This window comes from Bos grunniens, chromosome 9 (genome assembly GCF_055505025.1).
Source record: "Bos grunniens cultivar Pamir isolate PY7600 chromosome 9, Bosgru_T2T1.0, whole genome shotgun sequence".
Lineage (NCBI taxonomy): Eukaryota > Metazoa > Chordata > Mammalia > Artiodactyla > Bovidae > Bos > Bos grunniens.
In genome coordinates this window covers 34,749,660-34,766,205 of record NC_141173.1, presented here as the reverse complement: position 1 = coordinate 34,766,205, position 16,546 = coordinate 34,749,660, and positions in this window count along the sequence as shown.

Sequence of the window (16,546 nt, the reverse complement as noted above, 5' to 3'; positions counted from 1 at the left end):
TTTACACATGAATAGGAAAGTGGTCTTGCAAAAGTTAATGATGTCCATTATAAATGTATGATATAATACCTTACTTATACAGTTACAATTGAAGAAGGTGTTTGATTTTTTTTCATAATCATGATGTGAATGATGCCATCTCACGTTCTCTTAAAACAACTGCCTGTTTTCCTACATGCATCTATTCAGTTCTTCAGCTTCTCTCAGCTGCTTTTCTCTCTCTTGGTTCATGTGATCATATTTTCTAGGAAATGGGGAATTGGCCTATTTGAATGTTTTCCCTATTCAGGGATAAAGAGATCAGCTTAACAGAATAATTTTCATTTTGCTATTGTGAATCTTTTTTCTTGGGGCTACTCATACCGATTTCTAATTTCCAATGTGAAGTCTAATAATATCCAGGCACAGCTAATTTTTAAAAGAGTAGAGTCTCAAGAGTTTCTTTTTTTTTTCATATTTCTCCTTACACCACCATCTACAAATTCACACTAAATTATTATTTACTATTTATGATTGTGATAATGAAGATTAACAACAGAATTTGTTAAAGGTAATTGACAGGACACTAATACCACAAGTCATTTAAATTATCAGAGCTCTCCTACAAGAGAGCTAGGTAAAAAAATCAAAATCTAGGGAAATATTTTAAGGTCAAAACTAGATGGCCCAGGATACAGAATGTTATATAGGTTAAAAATCAGCTATTATTTGTTTATTATTCCTTCATTCTTTCACTCAACCAAAAAGTATAGATTAAACATCTATTCTCAAAAGCTTAATACTACTAAACATCCGAGAGTCAACCCTACTAGACTATCCAAAAATAAAACATTAATAATATTAAAAAAGCTATCTCCTTGAATACATACTTGTTATTGGAATTTCCATGTGTATTTTGACTAAATGGAAGTTCTAAAACAAAAAAAATTATGACACTGAGAGGCTGAAATATATTGATTCAATAACAAAGTTTTGTTTAGATCATGCAAAAAAAAAAAAAAGTTAAATGGAAGCAGAGACAGAGGTACCTGAATGTTAAATACTCTTTACTTCTATTACAAACATCATGTTCTGAGTTTGAAAGGTTTCCTGGCTTCCTCTGCTAAGTCACTTCAGTCGTGTCCGACTCTGTGTGACCCCATAGATGGCAGCTCACCAGGCTCCCCTGTCCCTGGGATTCTCCAGGCAAGAACACTGGAGTAGGTTGCCATTTCTTTCTCCAATGAATGAAAGTGAAAAGTGAAAGTGAAGTTGCCCAGTCGTGTCTGACTTTTCGCGACCCCATGGACTGCAGCCCATCAGGCTCCTCCGTCCATGGGATTTTCCAGGCAAGAGTACTAGAGTGGGGTGCCATCGCCTTCTCCAGGCTTCCTCTAGTAGTCATCTAAAATCTTGAAAGCTGGTTCATAAAAAGCTAGACTGCTCTAAGAGGCCATTAAAGTACTTACTAGTTGTGTAAGCATTGTATTTAAAAATTGAGTTATAAGGCCAGAAGGGAGTGGCATGATATATTTAAAGTACTCAAGGGGGGAAAAAAAAAAAACTATAATCCTATGATACAGGATACTTTACCCAGGATGGTTGTAATTCAGAATTGAAGGGGAGAGAAAGCTTCTCAGGCAGAAAAAACTAAGTGTTCATCAATCCTGAACCAACTTTATAGAAGCGTTAAAAAAGAGCTTCTTTAAATACAAAAAGAAAGGCTACAACAAGAAATGCTGAGTGAATGAATAAATGGTGGGAAACTTTAAAAAAAAATTGTGAAGATTTTGTTCATATGTGTTATAGTTTGACTTTTTAGGGAAAAAAAGCAATTTCTATAACCAGTTATCCCCAAAGAAAAAAATGTTTAAAAGTTGAAAATAAGGGATCATTGCCCTGACAAAATGAAAACTTGTAATTTTTTTGAGTCAGTTTAAAAGCAAATTCTTTGCTCCTAAGGATATATCTTTACATTCAGTTCAGTTCAGTTCAGTTCAGTCGATCAGTCGTGTCCAACTCTTTGCTTCCCTGCTCATCACCAACTCCTGGAGTTCACCCAAACTCATCTGCATGGAGTCAGTGATGCCATCCAGCCACCTCATCCTCTGTCATCCCCTTCTCCTCCTGCTCCCAATACCTCCCAGCATCAGGGTCTTTTCCAATGAGTCAACTCTTTGCATGAGGTGGCCAAAGTATTGGAGTCTTAGCCTCAGCATCAGTCCTTCCAATGAATACCCAGGACTGGTCTCCATTAGAATGGACTGGTTGGATCTCCTTGCAGTCCAAGGGACTCTCAAGAGTCTTCACCATCACCACAGTTCAAAAGCATCAATTCTTCGGCACTCAGCTTTCTTTATACTCCAATTCTCACATCCATATATAACCACTGGAAAAACCATAGCCTTGACTAGATGGGCCTTTGTTGGCAAAGTAATGTCTCTGCTTTTGAATATGCTATCTAGGTTGGTCATAACTTTCCTTCCAAGGAGTAAGCGTCTTTTAATTTCATGGCTGCAATCACCATCCGCAGTGATTTTGGAGCCCCCACAAATAAAGTCTGACACTGTTTCCACTGTTTCCCCATCTATTTCCCATGAAGTGATGGGACTAGGTGCCATGATCTTAGTTTTCTGAATGTTGAGCTTTAAGACAACTTTTCACTCTCCTCTTTCACTTTCATCAAGAGGCTTTTTAGTTCTTCTTCACCTTCTGCCATAAGGGTGGTGTCATCTGCATATCCGAGGTTATTGATATTCCTCCTGGCAGTCTTGATTCTAGCTTGGGCTTCCTCCAGCCCAGCATTTCTCACGATGTACTCTGCATATAAGTTAAATAAGCAGAGTGACAATGTACAACCTTGATGTACTCCTTTTCCTATTTGGAACCAGTCTGTTGTTCCATGTCCAGTTCTAACTGTTGCTTCCTGACATGCATATAGGTTTCTCAAGAGGCAGGTCAGGTGGTCTGGTATTCCCATCTCTTTCAGAATTCTCCACAGTTTATTGTGATCCACACAGTCAAAGGCTTTGGCATAGTCAATAAAGCAGAAATAGATGTTTTTCTGGAACTCTCTTGCTTTTTCCATGATCCAGCAGATGTTGGCAACATCCAGAGATGTTTGATCTCTGGTTCCTCTGCCTTTTCAAAATCCAGCTTGAACATCTGGAAGTTCACGGTTCATGTACTGCTGAAGCCTGGCTTGGAGAATTTTGAGCATTACTGTCCTAGCGTGTGAGATAAGTGCAATTATGCGGTAGTTTGAGCATTCTTTGGCATTGCCTTTCTTTGGGATTGGAATAAAAACTGACCTTTTCCAGTCCTGTGGCCACTGCTGAGTTTTCCAAATTTGCTGGCATATGGAGTGCAGCACTTTCACAGCATCATCGTTCAGGATTTGAAATAGCTTAACTGGAATTCCATCACCTCCACCAGCTTTGTTCGTAGTGATGCTTTCTAAGGCCCACTTGACTTCACATTCCAGGATGTCTGGCTCTAGGTCAGTGATCACACCATCGTGATTATCTGGGTCGTGAAGATCTTTTTTGTACAGTTCTTCTGTGTATTCTTGCCACCTCTTCTTCATATCTTCTACTTCTGTCAGGTCCCTACCATTTCTGTCCTTTATCGAGCCCATCTTAGCATGAAATGTTCCCTTGGTATCTCTAATTTTCTTGAAAAGATCTCTGTCTTTCCCATTCTGTTGTTTTCCTCTCTTTCTTTCCACTGATTGCTGAGGAAGGCTTTCTTATCTCTCCTTGCTATGCTTTGGAACTCTGCATTCAAATAGGAATATCTTTCCTATTCTCATTTGTTTTTCGCTTCTCTTCTTTTCACAGCTATTTGTAAGCCCTCCTCAGACAGCCATTTTGCTTTTTGCATTTCTTTTCCATGGGGATGGTCTTGATCCCTGTCTCCTGTACAATGTCACGAACCTCCCTCCATAGTTCATCAGGTACTCTGTCTATCAGATCTGCTCTCTTAAATCTATTTCTCACTTCCACTGTATAATCATAAGGGATTTGATTTATGTCATACCTGAATGGCCTAGTGGTTTTCCCTACTTTCTTCAATTTAAGTCTGAATTTGGCAATAAGGAGTTCATGATCTGAGCCACAGTCAACTCCTAGTCTCTTTTCGCTGACTTATGTATAGAGCTTCTCCATCTTTGGCTGCAAAGAATGTAATCAGTCTGATTTCGGTCTTGACCATCTGGTGATGTCCATGTGTAGAGTCTTCTCTTGTGTTGTTGGAAGTGTATGTTTGCTATGACCAGTGTGTTCTCCTGGCAAAACTCTATTAGCTATTGCCATTTCTTAAATATTTTATCTTGTAAACGAACAAAATATATATTTTCATTTAATGCTTGTTAGTATTGAATTAAACAGAAACATAAATATAAGTTTTTATCATGAAGTCGTTCTAAAATCGTTCCATAACGGTCCTAGTTCCTATTATGCTATTGGCTATAAATAGTAAAAAATATGATTGCCCACTAGGTGGCAGCGGAATTCCAAATTGCTCCAGGCTCCTCTGTCCATGGGATTTTCCAGGGAAGAGTACTGGAGTGGGTTGCCATTGCCTTCTCAGGTTCTAGGAATACACACCTACAAAATAGAGTCTTCCTAAATTCTCATGGTAGGTATGAAAAGGATGAGTTCTGTCCCTGCCCTCAGCTAGCTCACAGTCTGAATTCCGCAGCTGTATGTGTACTTTCTGTTTTTTTCCTTTTCCTTTTCGTAGCTAAAAATTCTAAATACAGACTATTCTCAAATATCAGAAAAGAAACTGAGTTTACTGTAGCCTTTTTTTGCCAGTATGTGGATTCTGAGCAACCAAGTGGTTATGTGAGGTGCTTGGAAGCAAATATGAGATTTGTGTGCCATAAACCCAGTTCCCTAAAGGTTAATCTAATAGACATTCTTTGACAGTTTTTCCACTAAAAATGTATTTGGTTTCAGGCATTGCTTTTTTTTCATGATTTTTCTCAGCCTCCAGACAATTAAAACTAGTGTTTATGATTAGAAACCAGCTGTGCTTTAGGGCATTCAGTTCATGATTATTATATTTACTTCATAGTCTACTTTTGCTCTAACTAGTGGCAATAGAATTGCAAATTGATGGGAACAATCCCATTCTTTTCATCTCCATATTTCACTGTACTCCATTACATTATTTACATGGGAGTCCCTTGGACTGCAAGGAGATCCAACCAGTCCATTCTGAAGGAGATCAGCCCTGGGATTTCTTTGTAAGGAATGATGCTAAAGCTGAAACTCCAGTACTTTGGCCACCTCATGCGAAGAGTTGACTCCTTGGAAAAGACTCTGATGCTGGGAGGGATTGGGGGCAGGAGGAGAAGGGGACGACAGAGGATGAGATGGCTGGATGGCATCACTGACTCAATGGACGTGAGTCTGAGTGAACTCCGGGAGTTGGTGATGGACAGGGAGGCCTGACGTGCTGCGATTCATGGGGTCGCAAAGAGTCAGACACGACTGAGTGACTAAACTGAACTGAACTGAAAGTCATATTAAAGGTAACATAAAATTTCCATATTCTCACATCCTGAACACAAATATTTTCTATTTCTTATGCTTTCTTAAAGTACTGTGCTCAGCCGCTTAGTTATATCTGGCTCTTTGTAACCCCATGGACCATAGCCTGCCAGGCTCCTCGGTCCATAGGACTCTCCAGGCAAGAATTCTCCAGGAGTGGGTTGCCATTTTCTTTTTCCAGGGGATCTTCCTGACCCAGAGATTGAAACCGTGTCTCTTATGTCTCCTGCGTCAGCAAGCATATCTACATTTATATAGAGTTCTAATTAGAGTATCCATAATATCTTAAAATGTTTCACTTATTAGATGATAAATCATTTCCATTTTGCAGCTTAATCTTTATATGCAGCATCTTAATATTTAGCTATCAGATCAGATCAGATCAGTCGCTCAGTCGTGTCCGACTCTTTGCGACCCCATGAACTGCAGCACGCCAGGCCTCCCTGTCCATCACCAACACAGAGTTCACCCAAACTCATGTCCATTGAGTCGGTGATGCCATCCAACCATTTCATTCCCTGTCATCCCCTTCTCCTCCTGCCCCCAATCCCTCCCAGCATCAGGGTCTTTTCCAGTGAGTCAACTCTTTGCATGAGGTGGCCAAATTACTGGAGTTTCAGCCTCAGCATCAGTCCTTCCAATGAACACCCAGGACTGATCTCCTTTAGGATGGACTGGTTGGATCTCCTTGCAGTCCAAGGGACTTTCAAGAGTTTTCTGCAACACCACAGTTCAAAAGCATCAATTCTTCGGCGCTCAGCTTTCTTCACAGTCCAACTCTCACATCCATACATGACTACTGGAAAAACCATAGCCTTGACTAGACGGACCTTTTTTTGAGAAAATATTGTTTCTGCTTTTTAATATGCTGTCTAGGTTGGTCATAACTTTCCTTCCAAGGAGTAAGCGTCTTTTAATTTCATGGCTGCAGTCACCATCTGCAGTGATTTTGGAGCCCAAAAAAATAGTCAGCCACTGGTTTCTAACTTTACCTGTTGTAATTAATTATAGAATATATGTTGTCCTGGAAGGGCTTTAGTTCAGATATTTTGTATAATTCTATCTATAAATATGTACTCTCATATTTTTCAAAACATATATTCTGAATTTGATTCCCAACACATGTCAAGAATCATGTGTGTGTGTGTGTGTGTGTATGTGTGTGTGTGCACCAACAGTTTTACTCTGGGAAGTTTTAAGGAAACAGTTCACACAAACAAAAATGTCCAAGTAATACAATGTTATGATATTTCTTCAGACTTCACTTAAATTCTGTGAATTTTATCATAACTTTATTTTTTGTAAGTAATGCTTTACTTTTTTTTCACTTTTCTATGATCAAATAATTGACAGAGAGTTTGTTCAGGGTGTAAGTTTTAGATCTAAATCAATTTTCTCTAAACTGTACTTCAATATCCCTCTCTGTTTGTTACATAATAATCACTTTCCTGGGTGTAGGAAGAGCTCCAGGGGACTCTAAGGGGAGGCCCGGGTTAAGGACGTGGCTCCTGGTCTACCTGTGAGAGCTGAGGCCGGGCTTCAGTCCAAGGAGAGGCCGCAGGGTTGGTCTAACTGTTAAAAAAAAAAAAAAAAAAATCACTTTCCTGGAATTATGTGATTCTTATTTTACTGACTGCTTAACTATAATATATAAACGGGTTAATTTGGATTTTAAAGTTCTGTTTTACTTATGTTTGTTTTTGTTTCAATATTGCATCATTTAATTATGTTACTTTATCTGGAAGCACTACTGACTCCTGGTACTTCTCCCACCTTTATCATTCTTATTCTCTTTTAGAATATTCTTTGCCACTTATTTTCCATTTTTATTATATAAAACAGCTTTTTATGATTTTCATTGCAATAACACAAAAAAAGTGAATGGGCTAAATTGAGAAATTATTTTTATTAAAATTTTTATTCTGAAATGAAACATGCTTATTGTAATGAAAACTCAAACAGTAATGAAGCATAGGAAATGAGTCTACTCGATCAAGTATTCTTTAGGGAAAACTAGTGTTTTCAGTTAGATTCTTATCTTTCCAATCTTTATATATATTATATATGCAAAAAATTTACTATTCTGCAACTGATTTTCAACATTCAGAATGGAAGGCAGGGCTTTCAATACCTGTTCATATAAACTTACTTCACTTTTTCAAGTGGCTGAACAGTCATTTATTGAACAAATGTGCCATAATTTATTTAGTGAATTCTTTATAGACATTTAACTTATTTGAAATTTAAAAAAAGTTTATTTTATGTTTTGCTATTAAATTGATGTATTTAAAATAAATTTATCCTTATATGGTTTTTTACAAGGAATATCTTGTAAATAAATATATTTCTGTGTAGTTGTGAATTTATTTCTGAGATATGAATGTTCTAGCGGGAGAATTGCTAAGTCAGAGACTGTTCTTTAATTGTGATAAATACTTACAAATAGACCTTCAAAAAGTTGTCTTGAATTACTGTTTCATCTACAGTATATAATAATTCCTATTTCCAAACTAGTAAATTTAACACAATTTGAAGGTTCCAAGAATATCTTTTCCTGGTTGAGTAAACACTGTTCAACACATGCTTTCCTCTTGTTCTGTATCTGGTTTTGATTGACTCACTGGAGAAACAGGTTTATGATTCTAACCTGATACTTGGATGTCGGTAGGTTCATCTAATGTATCTCCTTAAAAGTTTAAACATTTTTAGGTCAAAGGCATGAAAAAAGTTTTGATACATGACTCTGGAAGCCTTTTCTGGTTGAAATTTGCAGAGTACATGGATTTGTATGGTCTAGCAGCAAGTTGAAGTGTCTGAATTCACATCTGTTTGGACATTAAATAGCTGTAGACTTCAGGCAAGATGCTTAATCTTACTGTTCCATAATTTCCTCCTTGGTAATAGTTACCAACTTCACAAGATTGTTGTGAAAACTAGTAATGACAGTGATGAGGATGATAATAATATTTTTGAATAGTGATTTGTAGCTTTCAAAACACATTAATGGTGCCTTATCTCTTTAGATCTTTATGCTGTGCTGTGCTTAGTCTCTCAGTCATGTCCAACTCTTTGCAACCCCATGGACTGTAGCCCACCATGCTCCTCTGTCCATGGGGACTCTCCAGGCAAGAATACTGGAGTGGGTTGCCATGGCCTCCTCCAGGGGATCTTCCGGACCCAGGGATCGAACCCAGGTCTCCCACATTGCAGGTGGATTCTGTACCATCTGAGCCACCAGGAAAGCCCCCGAATACTGGAATGGGTAGCCTATCACTTCCCCAGGGGAACTTCCCAACCCAGGGATTGAACCAGGGTCTCCTGAACTGCAGGCAGAGTCTTTACCAGCTGAGCTGCCAGGGAAGATCTTTATAGTAACCCTATATGGCAGGTGGAATATGCATTTTGATCATCATTTTTTCACATAAGAAAAGTAAGGCACAGTTAAGACGTGGTAACAGTATCAGGGAATGTTTCTTTGAGAAGCTAATCTTACTCCACAAAGTTAATACCAAGGACAAGGACACTTACATAAATATTCCTAGCAAAGCGTTTCAGGGGCTCCTGTGTGTGTGTGGCATTTCTTCCAATGTTCCTAAGGATGTTTACTATGAGAAGACCAGTCTGTGACCAACAGGTCTCCCTCTGCTTTTCCCGCCAAAACTCTTTGAATATAGTTATGAAGAAAAGTTTAATTACTAAAAAATAGAAATGTGTGTGTGTGATTTATAAATGTGTATGTGATAAAAATACTATGAATTATTAGACAGCCATTGCTTTTGTATAGCAATTCACTCACCTATGCCCACTGGAAGTAGAATAGGCAAGTTTCCTCTTGTTGCTTCCACCCCTGGAAGCCTTGGTTCTGCATTTAATTTGCGCCTTCTGTTTTCTCAGCTTCCACTAGAGCTTCATTACAAGCACTGATTTGCAGCCTTCCACACGCTAGGTTATTAGGAATAGCCCAGAACAAAATACACACAGGCTCTTAGAGGTGAACCAGAAAGGGACCCTCTCTCATGTGGCTTAGCAGAGATTTGTCATCTTCTTCCCCATCCTGGAGGACGTGTATGTAAATATGCATTTTTATTTCTTTCTGAGGAGTAGGAGTAGATACTTGAAAGAAAAGAAAGTCTTGACATTAACAGATTCATGAGCTAGAGTTCCAAAATTTGGCTTCTACTTTTTAAAACGACTGATCCAGTAAATGCTTTTATACTCCCCCTGATTCAAATCTTAAAAGTTCATTATGAGTGGAATGATTAATAATTTTTCTCCCTAACTTGAACTATGTCACTAATATATAACTCTCTTGGAATATTATATTTCCCATGAAATCAGACTTATAGTTCAATGTGTATTTCTCACTTGGGTTGTAAACACATTCAGTTATTTAGCTACATTATTTAGCTCTTTTTCCAGGAAAGAGAACCTATGAGCATATATCTGATACTGCTTTATTTGGGGATACAGATGGGGAATAAGTAAGCAAAATTAGAGATAAATAATTATAGAATAGGTTTGAAAAGTGGCTCACTTATTTTTTTTTTTTTTTCAATTGATTCCCAGACATAGCTATTGAGAGTCTTCTAAGTGGCACAAATTCTTGATACCAAAGTTGATGAGATAATAACCTTGTGCTGAAGGAATTCACATATTAATCTAGTCAGAACTATAGAATTTTAGATTGGAAAGGAAAGTTTGAAATCAACTTATTCCATGTCTTTCATTTTACAGATGAGAACATGTAACCAGTGATGTGAGACACAAGTGTTTTAGTCATGCTTCTTTAATTTCAATTAGTAGACATCCAAGAAAAATAAACTGAAGAAAACGGGAAAATTATTTGCTTTCATAGCCAATAGTCTAAAGAAAGTTTAGCTTTAGTTACTGCTGTGTGTTCAAATGTTGGTTTCCCTCTCCTCTTCTTCTTCCCCTCTACCCGCTTCCCTCTTCTGTATTACTTGGCTCAGTTTTCCCTTTCATTTTGAACTCATTATCTTCTGTCTCAAACAAGTTTCCTTCAAGAAAGGTGAAGGTTGATAGCCCTATGGTTCACAAACTGAAATCAAGGAGGGTCTTTCTGTCTCCTTCCCAGTGCAGAGAGGACCCAGGACTCTTGTGGCTGGCTCAGTCACGGATGCTTTCCACCCTTGTAGTGCTCCAGGATTGACAGTCCTTTCAGTGTCGCATGGAGTAGACAGTTCCTCAAAGAATTATAAAGAGGTATGGAGACTTGGAACACAGCAAATGCAGAAGGAGCTGAGACCAGAAAACAAGCCTCGGAGACGATGAACTTCCCAATGGCACTGCAGGTTATGCCTGCTTGAGGGCGCTGGTGTCCACTTCCCTTGTCTGCCAAGATGCCCAGAGCTAAGTTTAGCACAAAAGCAATCACTACTCCTCACTTCAATTTCAGTTATTATTTGCCTTTCTAGAATGCCTTTCTATTATTTGCCTTCTAGAATGTCTAAGAATTCTATTATATGTATTTTCCTTTTAAAAAATACACTTCAGATCTCTTTTTGGAAATAGGTGGTTGCAAATATAATAAATAACTCGCACCCTTCAACACTTCACTTTTCTTGTGCTTTTTACCAACATGGGCATCTCTTACTATCAGTTCTTATGTCTATAGAGTGGCATGTAAGGACTAATATCCTGGATTCCATTAGTTTTACATTGGTAACTTGCAGAATTTGACCTCCAGGTTTTGTTTATCTAAAGTATTTACAATTGATAGCTCTTTAGATGGGAAATAATCTAACACAGGCCCACTGGTTAACTGCTGACTAGATTTCACACTGTCAGCTTGTACATCTTATAGTCCTGCCTTCTATTTCAAACAAGCAAGAAACAGATCAAGTTCATATATTTATAGATGTGAAGGAATAGCTATTTGCAAAAATGAGAAGATCTTTGATTAATTTGTTTTAGGTCTGGCATTCTCAAAATTTTATTTTCCTATAATCTGATTTTGGCTGGAAACATAATACCAGGTACTAGAAAAATTATATAACAGCAGAAATTATGAAATGCAAGAAATGTCAATTGAGATTTTCCTCCAAAGAGCTTTTGATGTATACATCTGTTTGTGAGTTTTGTCTTCCAGTACTTGACATCAATTTTGTAGTTGGCCACTCATTAAAGCAGACAAGTAGCCCATACATGAATTTATCAGACTGTTGGTGTTTCTTACACATTCTCTAAGCATAAGTAATCCAGGGCTGAAAAAACAGTGCTAGAGTGTTGGGGACCAAGTCTTCCTCAGGCTTGTTGCTTTGCTGTCTTCAACTTGCAGATTCTATCTCATGGTCTGAGATCATAGCTCCATTGCTCCATAGAAGCAGCAAGAAGGGAAAAGAAGCTGGGAGAGGGCATATCCTTTCCTTTTAATATCACAGTGGAAGTGCCACTTACTTCCATGTTTCATTGCTCACATGCTTATACGCCACCTTATTTTAGGCCATCTTTTGAAGGTTATGCAATTCATAATTTCTGCTCTGAAAGTCTAATTTTGTTGACCATGGCAGTGAAGGGCCTATCTGAAGGATTGGTTTAAAGATAGCTCAAGAACTGTGGAGAAAGCTGGGAACACAAACATTGAGTTATTGTGCTGACCAAGATATAAGGAAAATTGGTGAGAACATTAAATTCGCTCATTTAACATTTATTGAATGCCAGTTTCTGAGGTGGCCTTATACCAAACCCAGAATGCACAATTACACTTGGACCTTGCTCTTGAGATCCTCACAACCTGGGCTGATAGGCTTCTGATTTCATCCTGCCAATAAAAGTGGTGGTACGATGTGTATTATTTCCCCACCCCTGCATTTTAGCAATAAAATATATTAGTGTGTCTCCACAGAGTAAGGAGATGACTATATGGGTCCTTTTTTGAGTGTTCATTTGCTTATTTTTATTTTCTTAGTAGTAGTAGTCGCTGAGTCATGTGCAACTCTTTCCAACCCGCAAAACTGTAGCCCACCCAGCTCCCCTGTCCATGGGATTCTCCAGGCTAGAATACTGGAGTGGGGAGCCATTCCCTTCTCCAGGGCAATCTTTCTAACCCAGGGATCAAACCCAGGTCTCTTGCATTGCAGGCAGAGTCTTTATAGTCCAAGCTACCAGGGAAGAAATAATAAATTTATTTTATAATTTTTATAATATTGTATACTGTCTTTATAATAAAAAATAAGCCCTTTATGACAAAATAGTAAGAAAATCATTGAATTTATACCCATTTTAATTCAGAAACTTCAAAAGTTAACAGCAAAATGAAAGGTACAATAATCATTCATTTAGTTGTTCATTTTACATGGAAGCAAGGAGATAGCTTTGGGTTTAAAGGATTCAGAACTTAATTTCATAGGTTGAATAGCATTTTCTTGTGGAATAACTGTTGAAAGCTTTGTAACTGTAGTAAAACTCACAACTCCTATGAAACAATATTTCTTTAATCGTTCTGTTGGCACAGCAGTGCTGGGATTTCTGTTTTGTGTGATTACACTTGAGAATCTGAAAGCGTTCCCACAGCTTTGCTCCCATGTCAACAGGAGAAGCTGTTTTCATGTCAACAGCACAATGAGTCAATGAAATGACAGAATATTCATTTCTTAACACTTTCATGTACATCAGAATATTTTATACCCTTAACAAGTTTATGAGATATTATCACCATATTGTATGTAAATACGTTTAAGCTAAGCAGTCACCTAAGATTAATATCTTTGTTCTTTTCATTTGCTTATTTATTTATTTATCTTACTGTTTAGTCCATGCTGAGATAAGACTGTGGAAGGTCTTGCTTAGCAAGGTGGGGGAATTTAATTCTGAAGGCAATAGGAGGTTATTCAATTTTCTGAATAGTAAAATGATAATATTGGAACAAACTTGTTAGAGGTTGATCTGTAATGATGCATTCTGTGTATCAGAAGGGGAATCTTGGGGTAGGTAACTAGTATGGAATTTTCCAACAAGAGACAGATAAAGTCATAAGGGCTTAAATTGTGATGACAACAGTAATAATGACAGAGAGGAAAGGGCAGTTGAAAGAGCTCTTTCTAAAGAAGAATTGACTGCTCACTGCAAAATGATGAAAACACTAGAATGTAAACTCCTCAAGAGGTGAGAACTTGTTTGTCTTTTATCATTTCTATATTCCCCTTGCATAGAGTGGTATGCTTGTGTATAGTAAAACATTTGATAAATGTTAGTAGAATAAACTAGAATAAAAACAGATGAATGCAGTAAAATGTAATATGTGCTTTGACAGAAGCAGAAAGAAAATCTTGGTAGAAGAGGAGATGGTTGAATTGTGTCTGATGGACCAGTGAGGAGGACAGAGGGGTGGAGAGGACATTAAGGCGGGGTGGAGAGGACATTAAGGCAGGGGGAAGAGGTGGGCTCTGAGGTGTGGAAACAGTCTCCAGCAGTTGGCCATTTCCCAAGGGTGAGGCAGTAGACATTACCTACATGCTGGAGCTGGACTTGCAGAATTTGAACATCTGGATAAGGAGTTTTGACTAATTGCAGGTTTAAAAACAAATGAGTAAAGCAAAGAGGTTTTTAATATAGAAATATGTGTATCATAAATGAGTGGAAAGTTTAGTGAGTCCTTCTCTATTTTTAGAATAAAACATTGAGAGACCAGAGTCAATTTGAAACCTATTGTAATAACCTATGTAAGAAGTGATGAAGGCCTAGGTTAAGGAACTAAAGACAGGGGTAGAGATCTTGGCAAGATTTTGAGAAAATGCAGGAATTAGAAAATAAAAGACAGGAACTTCCCTGGTTATCCAGTAGTTAAGACTTTGCCTTCTGGTGGCTCAGACAGTAAAGAATCTGCCTGTAATGCAGGAGACCCGGGTTCGATCCCTGAGCCAGGAAGATTCCCCTGGAGAAGGGAATGGCAACCCACTCCTGTATTCTCGAGTGGTGAATTCCATGGACAGAGCAGCCTGGTGGGTCACAGTCCGTGGGGTGGCAACGAGTCGGGCACAACTGAGCAGCTAACACTTACTTACTTCTAATGCAGGGTGTGTGGGTTCATTCCCTGGTCGTGGAGATAATAGTCCCACCTGCTTCAGAGCCAAAAAACCAAAACATAAAACAGAAATGATATTGTAACAAATTCAATAAAGACTTAAAAATATATAGATGATGAATTAAAAATGGAGAAGAATGAAGGAAATAGTGAAATTAAAGGTGACTCGGATGAATTCCAGGGTTCCACGTAGTCCAGTGGTAGTATAACAAGCTGAGAAATGGAAAACAGCAGGAGGAGGAGTGAGGAGAAGGAAATAATGGAATAAATTTTAGGCATCCTGACTTTGAAGTGTTAGAGCAGCAAGCAGGTAGTTTGATTAAAGAATGACCTGGACCAGAGAGTTGGCGAGTTATCTGCATCAGAGTTAAGACATGAAGATGGGATAATATTGTAGTGAGAAAGGGTGTTGGAAGAAGTGAGATTGATACTGAGGGAGGAACTCTGGGGAATGACCACATTTAGAGTCAAAAGGAGGAAGACATATCAGCAATGGAGACCAAATCTGAATGATCAGGGATGTCAGAGTAGAACCAAAAGAGCCTTTGCATTAGATTGAGGAATAATGGAAAGCTTTAAAAAAAACTATGAAGAAAGAGAATTTCAAGGAGGAGGAATTATACCACAAAGGCCATTAAGATTCAAAGGAGATGCTTAAAAATGACCATTGAATTTGATAGATTAAAAAGCTTCATTTTTCTGAGATCTTTTTTGCAGAGTGGTGCAACTAGAAGCCAGATTTTAGTGGTCTCAGAGTTAATGGATCACAAGTCATTTATGACACTATTCCCTCAAGCATTCAGTTAGGAAAAGGAGGGAGATATTATTTTGTACATTTATCTATTGTATAAGGATGGAAATGATATGAACATGCATCCAAATCCTTATCACCAGCCTGACCTATTCCCTGAGCTCAGAGTCTTATATCCATGTTAATGCCTGTTACATCTTGAGAAGACTCCAGGCACCTCCAATATTAGGCTCCAGGCAAGTCCAATAGTCTTCGTTTACTTTAAACTAGTCTTTCTCCTGTATTCTATGCCACCCTTCAATGAACCAAGCTAGAAGCCTATTACCTTAACCTTCAACAACTACTTCAAAATAAATTCCCACCTCCTATGTAGCTTGAATACACACACACAGACACAAACACACACATAAACACACACACACACACACACCACATCCTTCTTTCTATTCCCTGTCATAGATCTTAATCCTCTGTTAACTAGACTCCATCCATCGCCTTGTGTCAGAGTGATCTGCCTTAAACAGGACTCTTTTTGCATACTTTTTTTCTATTGTGATAAAATATGTATAACATAAATTTGAGCTTCCCTGGAGGCTCAATCAGTAAGGAATCTGTCTGCAATCCAGGAGACCCAGGTTTGAGCCCTGGGTTGGGAAGATCCCCTGAAGAAGGAAATGGCAACCCACTCCAGTAATTTTGCCTGGAGATTTCCAAGGACAGAGGAGCCTGGCGGGCTACAGTCCATGAGATCACAAAGAATTAGACACGACTTTATGACTAAACCACAAACATAAATTTACTGTTTTGACCATTTTAAGTACACTATTCAGTGGCATGAAGTACATTCAAATTGCTAGAACAGGACTTTGAACCTGTTATCTTTCTTTGATGATCACCTTCTACCCACAAGATAAAGACCTAAGGTTTTCATAAAAGAACTCTGGTCTGTGACATTCATTTATAATTTCATCTTTACATATGGCTGATGACTTCTCTCTAGTCATACGAAATGACTCTCCTTCCCTGGGTACATACTCGATACATTTTCTGCTGCTGTTTTCCCCCTTTATCTGGAACAGCTTTCTCTACTTTCTTTGATTAGCCATGACTCTTACTCATTTTTTAGGATTTCAACTAAATATCACATTCTTTATTTAACCTTCTTTAAAACCCTCCCATTATTCCCCCGGTGGCTAAGTGCTACTTCACTATATG